Below are 15,402 nucleotides of genomic sequence, written 5' to 3' on the forward strand. Positions count from 1 at the left end.
CCTTAGAACTTCCATTTTATTCTTTTTCTTCTAACAAATTCAGCTCCTAAGAATTAACTATGTCATTTCAATAATTCTGCGCAGCTAAAATAGTATTTTATTACTGGAAAAACAAATAGAGAGCCTCTCTTCTCCAGGAATTTGGTTTAGTTAGGCAGAGAAGTAAAAGAAAGTCAACTCAATAGGGGAAAAAATGTAAGGGCTCCACTGTTTAATGCTCAACACTATATCTGACATATAGTAGAAACTTAATATTTACTGAATGAATGAATGAATAAATGAATCCTTGGATCAAAACATTTTCTTTTTACTGCTTGTAAACATTTCCTTGATCATGTCTGTGTTTCCCAAGTTCCCTGTACCCATATGGTCATGTTTGTCTTCTTCATAGGTTTCAAAGTCTCCTCCAGAGAGAATATGTTTTCTGCTGTTGGTGAGCCTTGCACAGAGTGGGCACTTACAAGATGTTTGTTGAACTCATTTTGACAGGGACCTCATTTCCTGGGATGAACATTTTCTAAGCCTTCATAGCTCTTACGCTAGAAATACAAGGTGGTAGCTCCCTAGAGCCCGTGGGCTCGACCAAAGTGACTATTTATCCAGCATAGGTATGAGATAAAATGATTGAGGTCATTTTAATAAAATTTCAATTTTATCCTCTGGTTGTTTTGCAACCAGCTCTGTATGGTTACATTATCTTTTATCAGTTTATAAATCAGTTTCAGTAAGTTCATAAATTTTGTATTATGTGTCACAAGAATTTGGCCCTAACTTGAAAACACTGGCTGTGTTGATTAAAATCCAGGCCAAGCCTCCTCCCCAGGCCAAGTCAGAATCTGTCTTTCTCATAATGACAGTCTTAGTTTTGTGTACTTTTTAAACATAAAACAGTGTTTCTTGTGAATGGATCATGGATTTACACCTAACTAAATTTGTACCTGAGGAATAAAATATGATGTTTCGATTTCATCAGCTGGTGTAAATACTCCTACGAGTGAGGAGATGGGCAGAAATGAAAGCCAGCAAGAAGGAACTACCCTCAATTCTGTGTGCATTTCTGTCCGCTGAGGGCTTTACATTTGTCGAAGTTTAATATCCTCACTACAGCAGGATAAGACCTGTGTTTTAGGCCCTTTCACATAAGAAAAAGCTGTGTTTTGAAAGAAACTGGGATTCCCTTAAGGTTATGCAAAAACCATAATGCTCAGAACTCAAGATCCCTGCAGAGTACTTGAATCTAAAGGTCTTCTTCACCTGGGGAAGTAAAGACAGGCAGGCAGGGGGAAACATCAAACTGAATGAGCTATCCCTGTAGAAAACTGACTATGAAGAGAGTATCTTCCATGACCATCTGTAGAAGTGGCCTCCATTATTTGTGGAAACCATCAAACACGTCAGTATTCATCAGTATGCTATGATTAGGTCAGAGGATCTGAGGATGGTCTCCAAAATAATATGCCTGTTGTGTTTAGAACGTAAGTATGTGGGAAATGGTAGTTTGCTATGTTTTGGTTTACCTTGGCATTTTTGTTAAGAAATACATAAAAACTAACTGAATTGGGAATCATTAAGTTTCCAGACACACACACATGCACACACACACACGCATGTGCACACACAGGCACACACACATTTTTAAATGCCCCAATTCCTCTGGTTTTCTTCAGGAATAAGCTCACACTGCTCTTCACACTCTTAGAAGGCTGTTTCAGTTTCTGGCCCCAATCCCCCTTCGAGTCTTACTGCACTGCAGCATCTATGCATGCCTCTGCCATGCTGACCAGCTGGACTTGCAGGTCATTTAATTCTTTCCCTTTAATGAGCTTTGTTGAGGTATAATTTACATGCAGTAAAGTACATGTATTTAAAGTGTACAATTTGATAAGTTTTGACATGAGTGTATCTCTGCAAAACTACCACAGACAGTGAACATACTAATTATCCTGAAAAGTTTTCTCCCGCTTTTGTTATTCCCTTCCGACCACTGAGAAACCACTTCTCTGCTTCTTGTCACTGTAGATTAGATTGAATTTTCTAGCATTTCATACAAATGGAAGCATACAATTTCCACTTCCTTATCTGGCTTCTTTCACTCGGCATAATTATTTTTGAATTCATCCACACAGTTGTGTGCAGGAGTATTTCATTCCCTTTCGATAGCTGATAGTATTCATTTTTATTGGAAGAGCACTATTTGTTGATCAGGTTTGATTGATTGACTTTTTTTCCCACATGGTGGATCCTATGTGTCTGTGCTATACCTAGTCAATATTTTATTTGTTTCAGGACATTGTTTGCCAGGCATGGTAGTGCATGCTTGTAATCCCAGTACTTGGGAGGCTGAGACAGGAGAATCACGGGGTAGAGGACAGTCTCAGCAATTTAGTGAGACTCTCAGCAACTTGGTAGGATCTCTTTATAGATTTAAGCAAACATTAAAGGGATGTGAATGTATCTCAAAGGTAGAATGTGACTCAATCATCAGTAACACACACACACACACACACACACACACACACACACACACACACCACTGTGAATTTCGCCTATTGGGTACTGGATATGTTTTACTCTATAGATATTCTTTAAACTTCATCTAGGATGCAGTTAAGTTACTTAGACATGGATTGACACTTTTGAATCTTGTTTCTAAAATTTTTTAGGAGATACCAGAGTGAAATTTATTCTCCAGGTAATTCCTTCTCACTATTGATAATTCTTCCAAGTGTTCTATCTAATGTCCCAGGAAATTTGCGGCTTTGAGAATACATAAAATTCATGACCCTCTGTGACCTCAAAGGATTATTCCCTCATATACAACCATCCCTCAGCATTTCCAGGATCTCAACCCACCCCTTTTCAGTGGGTACCAAAATCCAAGGATGCTCAGGTTCCTTACATATAAACTGGAAACAGGTTACTAAGTTGCTGGTATAGTATTTGGATATGACCTAACCACCTCCTCCTGTATACTTTAAATCATTTCTAATTTACTTCCAGTAGTACCTCATAGAATGTGAATTCTATGTAAGTAGTTGTTGTACTGTATTATTTAGAAAATAATTACAAAGAAAATAATCTGCACACGTTCAATGAAGAGACATTTAAAACAATACTTCACTCCACAGTCTGTTAGATCTGTGGAAGCGGAACCTGCACAAAGGAGAGGCAGGTATGTTTGCATTTGAGGGTTTGATGCTGTGGTGGCTTCTCTCCTGGCCTTGACTAACTTTCTCACATGTGCTGATCCCTCGGTCTCAACTCTACTTGTCTCTGCTTTGCATTTTCTTCTTCTTCTTCTTCTTCTTCTTCTTCTTCTTCTTCTTCTTCTTATTATTATTATTATTATTATTAGTGGTACTGGAGTTCCTGGAAACCCTTCTACCTCCAGGCTACACTCCCAGACCTATATTTTATATTTTTAGTTGGAAACAGGGTCTTTTAAGCCAGCGCGGCTGGCTTCGAACCAGCGCGATCCTCCTGTGTCCTCCTCCCAAGTCCAGGGATTACAAGTGTGCGCCACCACACCGGGTGCATCTTCCTTTTTTTGAAATAATTTCCAGCCCATAAACTGGAATGATTACGTGGGGACCCCACTTGTACTCATCTCTCAGGGATATTGCCCTCTGTTATTTGAGACATAGTGGCTTGGAAACCATACTTTCATATTTATTTTTTCAGGTTTTCTGGTAGGATGGGAAATTCAGCACCTGATGAAAAATAGAAATATCTTCCGACTTTTTGTCTAGGCATTCATATAATCTATTGCTTTTACTTGAGACAGTCTTTCTTTCATCACTGTAATCCTTTACACATGTTGCAGGTCTTTTGTTTTGTGTTGCTTTATTTTTTATATTGAGGATCGAACCCAGGGGTGTTCTACCTCTGAACTTCACTTCCGGATATTTTTAATTGTTTTTAAGTTCAAGACAGGATGTTGCTAAGTTACTGAGAGTCTTAATAAGTTCTGGATGTTGGCCTTGAACCTGTGATCTGCCTGCCTCAGCCTCTCAAGTACTGGGATTACAGGTGTGTGCCTCCAGGCCTGGCTCCATGTCAGACCTTTATGTAGTCATTTCTTCTCCTTGGAGATCTCTAAGTTGACATTGCTTACTGTTCCTAGAACATCTCAGGCTTAAACTTCCTTAACAGGGATAGTACTGACTGTGATGATATGTTCTCATTACCTTCCATTCCACTAGACTAGGAACATCTTGCAGGCATTGTGGCAACAAGAATCATTTTCTTTTCACTATCATATCCCTTGGTGCTTAAAATAAGATTCGCATATATTCTTCAACAATTTTGAAAATGTGAATGAATAAATGGGCCAACTTTTTACTAGTATCAACATAAATAGGTAAAATATGAAGAAAATTGAAAGCGACCTACTTTGCCTGGGACATTTTACTCATGTGAATTTGAACAAATAATAGAATATTTTAATTCTTGGGCACCATGATTATATATTTATCTCTTGATACCTACTGGAGATTACAAGTCAGCAGATTCCTTCACCCTGTGTTTTCTATGCTTCCACGGCAGTGGTCTTCTAGCTGGGATTAGTTATTTTCAAATACTTAAAGGACATTATGGAGTGGCTGGTAGGAGACGAGACTAGAATATTTCTGTTCCCCCTTTTTGTGGCACTAGGGATGGGAGCCAGTCCAGGAACAGTCTATCTACGAGCTACACTTTCAGCCCTGTTTTTTTTATTCTTTATTTTGGAACAGGGTCTCACTAAATTGCAGAGGCCCTCACTAAGTAGCTGAGGGTGGCCACAAACCTGAGATCCTTCTGTATCAGCCTCCCAAGTACAGGGATGATAAGGGAGCGCCACCACATTCAGCTTCTATCCCCATTTGTATTCCAGTCTTCTGCAGGGGCTACATCTCTCCTTTGTTGTCTCAACTAAAAAAGTATAGTCCTGGCTCCCACTTTTGGAAGGTGATACCCGTCTTTGAGTTAATGCTCACTACCTTTGCTCTGTCCCCTCTGTTCTAGAGACTGGTCTCCCCTCCCTGTGACTCCTGCCTGGACTGCTGATCATCATCTATTAGGTCTCTAAGCTCTCTTATCACCTGTGCAAGTCTAGAATTAATTTTCATTAATGAAAATATCCAGACTGTGTCTGAAACCTCGTTAGATCCTGATGGTGCTTAAGTAATTGGCCAATGTTAACACAGACATCAGTTAAGCTTATATCTACAGCACTCTAACTATGGAAACTATGTCATAGCCAATTCTCTGACATTTTCTTCAAATCTCGTTCCGGTGTTTAGATCCTCCATTCAGGCTGTTCCCTCGGTGCCCTCCTTAGAATGAAAAACCAAAGCTCCAGGAAGCTCCAGGTTAGGCCAACACAGGGAGATCCTAGAGAAATAGCTTCATCGATGTCCAAATGGAAAGCTTCCAACTGTGCATCTTAGCTTGGAATTAAAAGAGATAAGTTAAGCTTTAAAGGGCACTTCGGCTACAGAAGTACATGATCTTATTATGTCTAAACGCAGTGCTATTTTATATTTTGGGCCATCAATGGAGACTTAATGTGGCATAACAATAAAAAAGAAGTCCTGGCCGATGGTTGGTTCATATTCTGTTATGTTCATTGTTGCATTTGAGCTCTGTTACATCATTATACAAGGATTAGGAAAAAAATCAAAGAGCACGCATACCTGGTCATCATGACCCCGTTCTGGTTCCCTCTAACTCATCACTCTGACCTTTTTTTGGACACAGACTCACCCAGATTTTTCTTCTTGTCCAGCTCATTCACAAGGCCAGAGTCCATCAATGGTCCCAGTCGTGCCAAATCCTTGGTACCAGTCATTTACATTTTGTTTTGTTTTGTTTTTGTTCTGTCTGCTGTGCAATTTAATAATCTAAAATAATTCTCTGAAACACCAGGGCTTAAAATTTCTTGATAGCTATACAGCTATGGTGTTTTTCACTCTGATCAGGTTGATTTTACCCGTTCCTCATCTTCATATCCATGGAGTTTTCTGGGCTTTGTGGCTGTGGGTTATTGATGAGGCCCTGAGAAGCAATCAGCATATCTTACTGTTCTCAAACAAAGAAACATTTTGGAGATCATATATCTGCTCCACCCAACTCTTGCATCAGAGGTTTTCATAGATAAGCCAGATTGCAATTATTTCCCAAAGCATTATTTCAACTTGCATAGCATTTGTTTCAAAGGCAGTTTGTTTATTCATTTATCAATTGCTGCTTCTCTCCCTCCACACTGTTCCATCAGGACAGAGGTGTTTTTTTCTCCACCTCTGTAAACAGGAAAGTGCCTGGCACATGGGAAGGCCAGAGATGTTTGTTACCTAAAAAACTTAAATGAAATAGGTAGATGCCTGTTGGTCAAATGTTCTTCCTCTCCTCTGTGCAATCTTGGCCCTTCCCTTCCTTTCTCAGATAAGATTGAGAAACTCAGGCAATACTAAGATGTTCTTTATCCATAGTTAATTTGTTTATAGTTCTTCTTTTTGCTACTGGGGATTTAACCTGGAACATTCTACTTCTGAACTACACACCCAGCCATTTTTATTTATTTATTATTATTATATTTTTGGATCAGGTTCTTGCTCAGTTGCTGAGGTTAGCCTCAGACCTGTGATTTTCCTGTTTCAGTTCCCCATGTACTGCGATTATAGGAATATGCTGGCTTTGGCTTTAGTTTGGTATTTGTTGTGCTCAATCATATTGCTTCTGATATTTTTTTCTTTCCTTATGGTCCATGACTTCTAGATAAAATGAAATCTAATGAAAGAAAACTGCCTCTGCCTTTCAGAGGTAGAATACGTCAAAAGGGAAATATCCTGTATGGAGAATAAACACCACCATTCTGGGCTTAAACCAATCCTTCGTCCCTTAGCAGTGGGGTTCCCTAAAACCAGACGTTGTGCTTTTCTGACTTTCATTTAGTTTCTCATATAAGTGAGAAATAATCATTGTAGAAATACCAGTAATGTGTAAAATGTCGGGAACAATTGTTCCTTCTCTTGCCAGTTCATGCATTGCTGAGCAATTCATAGGTGGTGTCCTAGGGCAATGCTCTTTCTCCCAAATGACCTTGTGTTCTTTCCCCTACATTTATCTTCTCTTTCAAAAGCTCTCCAATACATTGCTCTCTGTCAACTTCCAGGAAGAAATTCTAGTATCACCGTTCCTACAATGACAAGCATAACTGGTAATTGATTCATAGCCTTCCCAGAGGAATTTATGCATATTTCTGAGACAGAGTCTCACTATGCTGCTCAGACTGGTCTTGAACTCATGAATTAAAATAATATTCCTGTGTGAATTATGCAGGTAGCTGGGGCTAAAGGTGCATGCCACCAAATCCAGCAGGTATTTTATAAAGTATTATGCTTATTTAGCCAGAGATTGAGTTCTAATAGTAGAAATTCAGGCTGGGTTATAAATTTATTGGGATGCTATTTGGGCGTTCAGCAGGGGTGTACTATGGATAGAAAGATTAGCAGATTACTTTTGGCAATGAAATCGGGAGACCCCAAAGTCTATAGTAATTCTTTAAAACTGGCTTCAAGGTTCCTTACCAGAAAAAAAAAAAGTTACAGGAGACTAAGTCATATCATACAGGGATTTGAAATTTGCTTTAGAAATTAATTCCAAAAGCTTGTTAAGTCTACCAGGCAAGCAATCTAGAGACACATGTCCAGGTGAAGATTGGTAGCTTGGTTTCACTCATACCAAGGGAAACTGTTAGATCTTTTCTGACTAGGACATAGTCCCAGATAACAATGTTACCCTACTGTCAGTATACCAGCAAGTTTTAAGTAAACTTCAAACAGTGCCAGAGGAAAAGGATAAATTCTGTTTTGTCTAGGTGACCTGGTACTCATCAAATCATCTAAAATCTTTATTCCAAAGCCTATTTCAGGTCTCCACAGCACTAATTTCTGGATTCACGTGGTACCAAATAAACTTAATACATCCCACTTTTGTGTGTTTCAGCTTAAGTCAACAAAGCAGTTTTAAATTCTAATTTAAGTGTTATCTTTTGGGTTTCATGGTTAACCTGTATTGTTATGTGTTGTCTCATAGGGTTAAAGCTTTCCAACAGACAGAACCTGACAGACATCTATCGAGGTCCTTTGGATCATCACAGATGCACACAGCACGGACCCATCTGATTCCCCCATGCCAACTACATACATGAATGTTACCCTAAAGCTGGGGCCCCCAACTTCGCCCCTGTACAGCTCGAAGCAGTTTATGACCAACTTGACGTCCTTATTCCTTTGCTGAGGGGTACATTCATGTAATAGAAATGGGGGGGGGTTAATGGAAATTGAGCTTGTATTAAATGTTTGTAAAATTGTAAATGTCAAAATGTATTTTCTGTACCTACCTTTGGCCTGACAGGTGTCAAGAAGTTCCTAGACAAAGGGGGGGAATGTGCCAGTATTGTGAATGGCCTAGGAAGATTTGAGAAAGCTCTAATTATTAATATATTTCAAAAATAGTTGTGTCAAAATGGCGGCAGACATGGGTAAAGAAAGGACTTGATTTCTGCCTAAAACAGGCAGCTATTCCATTGCAAATTAACCTAGCTCAAAGCAATTAACCAGTCAATAGGAGAGGAGAACTAGGCCTGTCTCTATCTAAAGACAGATCTCAGTTGAGGAGAACTAGGCCTTTCTCTAAAGACAGATCTACATGATTGGATAAGCTAGCTAAGATGATAGGAGGGGTCGACCTTCATGGAGGGAGACACCTTGCCATACCTTATTGGGGGAGGTACCTTTCAGGGTTAAGGGGAGGTACCTTACAGGGACGTTCACTAAGTCAGAGTCATGCAAACAAAATGGAGGTCATGGATATAAAAGGCTGAGTCCATGTGTAATTCCTTTGGTGTATTCGTTTCGAGTCACCCCTCCATGCCAGTCTGGTATGGAGCTGTGTTTCTATTTTCTGTATTTCTATCTTTCTAATAAACTTCTTTAAATCTTCAAAAAAATTGCAAAATTAAATCACAACTATCTTTCTTTCCCATCTCTACCTGTAGCTAGTCCATCAACCTCCAGATATGTTATAGGTAACACCAATAACAATATCAGGGTTGATATTGAGATGGTCTGAGGTATAATGAAAATGGTACCTAAATTGAAAAGGCATGTGATATGAGCCCCCAGCAGAGGGTAACCCAAGGCCTTTATGGCACAGACTGGTCCCATGTTGAAGTCTGGCTGCGTGAAAAGTGGACTTGGCAGACATTGTGACCAGCAAGAAGAGACAAATAAGGTTGGCCGTTGAAAACTCAGATGACATATGAAAGCAGAACTGTTTCAGGAAGTATTTTTCATAGGTTAAGAAATCTATGTAAGTTTCTATCTGTGACATCCCAGATCATTTATCCAAGCTCATATCATTTAAAACCTAGAAAGAGCCTCATCAATTATAATCAGAATACTCTAAATGTTACTACAGTATCACATTTACCATAACCTTCTCTGTCTCAGTGGCTTAGTGGTACAGGGTTTGTTTCTAATTATGCTATTTCCTACTGTGGATTGGCAGGGCCATTGCTCCATATAGTCACTCAGATACCCAGGAAAACATTAAAAATACACAGCATTGCCTTGGAAGTGACAGGTGTCGCTTGTTGTGTTCATGGATCACCTACAAGAAATAGTTACATGGTCTTGTCTAACTACAAGGGGACTAAGAAAAATAGGCTTCCAGATATTTGAAAGGAGAAATAATCTATTAATTTTAATAGCATCTATAGATTTCATCTAGCTAGTGGTTTTTAAAACATTTTGGGTAATGAACTCATCAAACATCTAATAAAAACTTTGGATCAGCTACCCAGAATGTGTGTGTGTGTGTGTGTGTGTGTGTGTGTGTGTGTGTGTGTGTGTTACTGGAGATTGAACGTAGGGGCCTTCTACCTACAAGTAACACCCTGACCTTCCCCCCCCCCCCTTGGAAATAGAATCTCACTAGGTTGCTACAAATCTCACTAAGTTGCTGAGGCTGGTCTCAAACCTAAAATCCTCTTGTCTCAACCTCCAAGTACTGAGATTACAGGCATGCATCACCACATCTGGCTACCCAGAACAATTCAGGTGGTTATACTCATGCTCTGGCATTCCGTTTCATTGAGTTAACAGAGTTCATGCTACCCCAGCCTTAGGGCAACAACAAGCAGTAGGCCAGAACTGATTCACAGTGGAATTTCATAAGAACCATTTATTTCAGAATTCGCAGACTAATTAATGTTCTGTTGCTAGTGTAAAATTGCTTGAGTGGGAATTAGTATACCATGGAGAATGACAAAAACTTCTCATTGGCTCTCCCTACCTCTCTCTTTATTTCTGGGAAAATAGATGCTAAATATCTCCCAGAACAACAAGATCGTTTGTGGCTTACCCTTGTTTCCATTTAAGGAATTTCTCCTTTAGATCAGAAATCCCAAATATGCATACCACACCTTGATTCGTAAGTAATATGTTGGAGCACTGTTTGAGAAGAAATGTGGAATGTGAAAAAGTCAGATACCAATATCAGACACAGATGCCAGAGCATGAGCCGAAAAGAAAGTGGGGAATCCCTGCTTCTCTTGAAAAGGGCCTCATTGGACAGATGGAGATAGTAATACCTGGTGGGATTAAGTGAAATGACTTGCTTAAGTAAAATTGATATCATCAACAGTGCTGGATTCCTATACTATATCTAACCATGTATCTGAATTAGCACCGAAAATAGCCAGTAGCTATAGCAGCCTGACATAGACACAGGTCACCCAGAAGACAGAGATTCCAGATAGTTACAGCTTCTCTGCTGGTTTTATTATCTTGGCTTTTGAAGGCCATGGCTTTCTCTGTGGGGGTATACTTTCTTTAGGACCATAGAGCTGGGAGGCTTTGAAGCAAATCCTCTTCCCAGGAGAGGAGATAGGCTTGATATAACCTAGGGTATCTGAGATCTGTTTCTGAGCTAGAGATTCGATTTGGAGATCAAAGCATGGAGCCAGATAGTCCTTTAAATTATTGAGCACCTGTTGACATGTAAGCCCCATGGTACTAGCCAAGAAATCAGTTGCTGCTCATTTTTATCACTTGTAAAAATCAAATCACTTAAATATAATAATCAATTATCCCCATTTTTTCTCATGCACGATTTCAAAACATACACAATTTAAAATCACGCACAGAGATTAAAGGCAAAGAAAAAAAATAAGAAGTTAGAGATCTGGCTGAGACAGTACCCAGTGCATGATTTCCAGACCATGTAAAAAGAGCATCATGATTCCAAGAGTAGTGAACAGACCAGTAGAAGTGATCCCCTCATAAATGGGGCTGCACAGGTGCTAGTTATTCTAACTGTCTAACTGAAGGAATATATATGATGCTTCATCTACTTTTTACCTCTTACTTTACATCCTAGAAATAGTAAGACTTGTAGAGTTCAAGGAAAGGTTTTATAGTTCCTTTATTCTTCAGGAAAAAGTATATCTACAAAGAGGAAGGTGATCCGTCTGAAGGTGCAGTTACTTCATTTAAAAAGTCATTATAAAGACCTAGTTTTCACAACTCCTGGTGCAGTACACTCATCAGAGACATTTTCAATAAGTTTAAATCATCTGGAATTTAATCAAAATGGCACAATTATGCCATGTTTTACACTACTCATTTACAATCAAATAATCACTTTGTTTACAAGTATTCCTTTTTTCTTTTCCAATGATTTTGTTTTGTTTTTGTTGACTCGACTGCTCTGAATTTCTGTTTTTTGACTTGGCTGTCATCTATCTTAATATTCTAGTTTCTCCTAATCATTACCCTGGGAGAAATTAGGACAGAGACTAAAAAAAAATAATTAACAGCAAACACCCATTTATGCATATGGTGCTTTTTATTTTCCAAGGCATTTTCCAGACTCATTTCCTAGTTCATTCTCAAAAAAGCTTTGTGAAGGATATTGATTATTATGATCTGACCCATTTTAGGGCTGATTTAATTGGGCACAAAAAAGTTAGATGCTATTTACATCATCGCAGATTTCCTTAGTAACAAAGCAGGGATTAGGATGTGCTTTTATGACTTGCAGTTTGATATCCTTACCTTGGTATTAATACATAATGTCTGATATAATATGAGTTACACCTACTGGGCTGCCACCAAATATTTTAATGCAATTTTAATATGTCATTAAAATCATCATTATCTAATAATAATAACAAAATAATAATTTTCCTATGTAATTTAGTCCTATACTTTTTTCTTAACCCTATATTTCACTTTTCAATTATTTTGGCTACTGTCAACACTGGGCTCGAAAATAAAAACTTGCCAAAGTATATATAAAGTATATATCAGAGTTGATTTTCTAAACCACGCATATTTTGCTGGGTATGGTGGCACATCCCAGTACTTGGGAGGCTGAGACATGTTTGAGACCACCCTCAGCAACATAATAAGACCTTGTTTCTAAATAAAAATAAAATAGGGCTGGGAGTCTAGCTCAAAGGTAGAACATCCTGAGTTCAATCCCTGGTACCATACACATACACAAAAATGCACATTTTAGTCATAAAAGTTCCTCTCAAACTCTCACTCATAATACATTTTGTCTACAATTCTAATCAGTCTCCAAACCCAGAGAAGATTGGAAGGAGTTGAGTGGAGGGTGGGAGAGGGAGGAGAGCTGGATGTTATGATTATATTTCTATAATGACTTTGTAATTATAGCAAAATATGATGGCTATGAAGAGAACCAAGAAATTTGAGGAATCAGAGGAATCCAAAACAACAGATTACTGCTTTCCAAATACCTGGTAGCCTGGGTCCATTCTGTGAAACTCGGCAGGTCCTAGTGTCTTAACATTAGTTGGCCCTGAGCCATTTAGAGAAATTTAAGATTACTAAGATGTAAAAAAATTCAAGGAAGTGGACTACCACTCTCTATAGAAATGTTATGGTTGGGACTAATGCAACATACATGTGCATATGCACTATTGGGGGTAAAGAGATAAAACTAGCATACATTTTCTTGTTATTACTGCCTTTTAATTTAGAATTAAAAAAATTAAACTTCTATTGCCAAATGCCCCAATGTGGAAAAGCTCATTTGCCTGTAGTAACATAAACAGACATTAATATTCTTTCTCTTCTATTTTCTCAAAGGCCTCTGAGAGGATCTTAGGACATTGGTTTATAGTTTGGGGACTCCTGTGACCTGACACTCATCTTGATGACATTTAATCGCTTTGGCTTTAATGGGCCTTCTACCACGCCAATAATTTTAGTGAAAAATCAGGATCATGTTGGCACCATTGAAGAATGGATACCAGAAGGATATGTTGCTGTCTTGGGCACAGATGAGCATCATTTCAACATGGATGAGTGAGTCACACGCTGACTGATGGTGTTAATAATGCACTCCTTTGGAGAGCATAAGGGTGGGGTACTATCTGCAAGTTCTACCTCCAAGACTGCAGTTTCTTTTGTACCTAAATCTCGTCTCTTCAGCCTCTCTGCATCTGTACTTTTCCTCCCCTGGGAGCTGTCATTTACCAGTCTCTTTAAATGGATGTTTCGATCTCACTATTGTTTTAAAACAATGTACAGAATATTTGTTAATGTTCCCATAATGATTCACTATCTGTATCTATCTGGAGAAGAAAAGGAGGAATGGGCTCTAAGGGTAAAACTGAAATAATTTGGTAGGGATGGGAGGTGAGCCATTGATTGTGATAAAATACCATGCTACCTTATGAAGAAAATTTCAGTGATGGAAGATGGCTTTGTGTTCCAAATCCAAACGAGAGTGGCATTGCAGGCTATAATGAGCCTAGCCAAATGGCCTTACCTTGAAACTCTGGCCAAGGCAGTAAGATATTGTTTAATAGTGAGGTATGACAGTGAGTATATTAGAAGTTCTTAGCAGATTTATTTGAACATGCCATGCATTGTGGTCCAGCAGAGAAAACATCACCTGAACAATCATTGTTTGTCTAAAACAATCCTCTTAGAGGGCATGAAAATGTCGTACAGAAGGAAACCAGTTGTCTTAAGAAGAAATTTTGTCAGGTCTTAAATATCCTTTCTCTGTATACTCATTCACCCAGCCAACTCTCACATTCAATGGCAAACAGACATGAAGACAAGAGGCTCACCAGTCTCTCCCATTGTGGATGGCAGGATACAGTCTATACCACAGGAATCTGGCTCCAGAGAGGTGCAGAAAAGACCCTGGTGATTCTCGTTTATGGATGAGGGAGCTGAAGTTACATGAGAGGTAAGAGACATGGAATCACTCACTGGTCTTTTGGCCAGGTGATGAGATGTGCTTCCAGAAGGTGTTAGTGTCAAGGAGACCCCCTCCTCTGACTTGGAGTCATCTGCTCCAAAGGCCAAAGTGAGGCTGAGGGCTGATGTCAGCCATGTACCACCAGGACAAGGCCAGTGACAATGACCTTCCCCAGTCAGCATCTCTAGCACTGGGAGACAGAACTATGCTATAAGAGACATGATAATAGTCCAGCCATGCAACTTCCTGTTTGTTTTTAGAAACCAGCACTTCACCTATGGAAAACCTTGCCTTTTTCCTGCAATCAGGGTCAAGTCACCCAGTGAAAATCAAATGGTAAGGGTGGCAGGAATAAATATGGATCAAAGCCCTGATACTGAGATTACAGACCGGGCTTGGTGGCACACACCTGTAATCCCAGTACTTGGGAGGCTGAGACAGAAGGATTGTAGCTTTGAGGTCAGCCTCAGCAACTTAGTGAAGCTCTCAGAAATTTAGACCCTTTTTTCAAAATAAGAAAATAAAATAGAGCTGATAGCTTAGCTCAGAGTTAGATTGTCCTTGGATTCAGTCCCCAACACCATCAAAAAAAAAAAAAAGAAAGAACAAAGAAAGAATATAAAATGCATAATGACTAAGATATTTCTGAGGTAAACATTGACCTCATTAGATGGAACTGAGTTTATCTTAAATAGGGGATGGAAAAACAAACTATGGTATGAATCTTCTATTTCAGGCCAATTAGGAATTTAGAGCTAAGAAGAATGTAGTAGTTTCCATGTTTTAAAAGTATCAAAATGGAAACTCCCAAGGAGCCCTGCAATGTACAATGAGATTATTAGGACAGGCCAGTACTTCTTACACTGTATATGGAGGCTAGTAGGGTATGGAAGACAGGCTTTGGCTACCAGAAGAATGATGGAAAGTTTTTTGGATACGTACACTCCAACTTTCTCTTCTCTGTATCTGTGTTTCATTTAGAGGATGGATATTATTTTGAGAAGTAGATATGTAAAACCCCTCAATTAGTTGACATCTTGGGGGTTTCTTCTAATTCCAGAAGGCTATTATAAATATGCTAATGCTTTCTCTGGCTAATTTAAGGACATAAGG

The sequence above is a fragment of the Muscardinus avellanarius genome (assembly GCF_963383645.1).
Source record: "Muscardinus avellanarius genome assembly, chromosome: 3".
Lineage (NCBI taxonomy): Eukaryota > Metazoa > Chordata > Mammalia > Rodentia > Gliridae > Muscardinus > Muscardinus avellanarius.